Raw genomic sequence first — 1,010 nt, forward strand, 5'->3', positions numbered from 1 at the left:
CCTGGCCTTGGGGGTGAGTCAGCGTCGCCCTGGGCGGGAGAAACCGAGACTGGGCCCCTGTGCAGCTCCGCCTGGATGGACAGGACTCGCGTGCCCACCACCTCCTCCTCCGGGCAGGTGACCTCGAAAGGGATCCGAGAGGCTGGAGCCCCAGGAAATGGAAAGGGCGTAGGAAGGAGATCCTTTCCCATAAAGCAATCACTTTCCCACACTGCCTTGGTCTCAAGGTTCAACACTGATGACTATTTGTACGGGTTTAAAATAACACGGCGTTTTAAATCTGTTGCGAATTATCTGGCAAAGCCTTTCAATTCAATCTGTGTTGTCCAGACCACATAAAGTCGCTGAAATGGACACGTGCCATCGCCGCTATAAACAAACATGACAGTCCACGGCCAGGCCACCCTGAGCACGCCCGATCCCGTCTGATCTCGGGAGCTAAGCAGGGTTGGGCCTGGTTAGTTCTTGGATGGGAGGCCGCCTGGGAAGACCAGGTGCTGTAGACGTAAAAAATAAAAAATAAGGGATTGTAAGCCGACAAGGTCCTTGCAATCTGTGAGGTCGACCAAGGGTTGCCTCGCCTAAAAAAAAGGAAAAAGACGAATTATGGACTTTGGTCCAATAACTGACCGCAGGAGAGGCGGTGACATTTGTCGCTTTTTGTGCAGCTCGTCAGCGACCCACAAAACCGGCCTTCGCATCGAGAGCCAAGGAGAGGGGAGGGCGAAGGAGCCGGAGGGGCTGCGGGCGATGGAGCACAGCGCGGCAGACAGCCCGGGACCGGGCCGCCCAGCGCCGCTCCGCTCCGGTCCTCGGACGGGTCACTCGTGCTCGTCCTCCCCCGCCTCCCTCCGCTTCCCCAGCTGTCCCTCCCTCGGGGGCCTTTCGGGGGACGCGAATTAGCACCGATTTCTCCAAACTTATTCGTACAGGGAAAAGCAGCAAAGCCAGTCTCCCGCATGCACAAGAGCCGGGCTTAGCCGCCGCGGCCGCGGCTGGCCACGGGCCTG

At 58.5% G+C, this 1,010-nt stretch overlaps 1 pseudogene; it reads left to right on the top strand.

The window, feature by feature from the left end:
- The first annotated feature begins 387 nt into the window (after nucleotides 1–387).
- On the top strand, nucleotides 388–506 carry LOC120581888 (uncharacterized; annotated as a pseudogene).
- The last annotated feature ends 504 nt before the right edge of the window (nucleotides 507–1,010 follow it).

The sequence above is a fragment of the Pteropus medius genome, unplaced genomic scaffold, assembly GCF_902729225.1.
Source record: "Pteropus medius unplaced genomic scaffold, Ma_sr-lr_union100, whole genome shotgun sequence".
Taxonomy (NCBI): Eukaryota; Metazoa; Chordata; class Mammalia; order Chiroptera; family Pteropodidae; genus Pteropus; species Pteropus medius.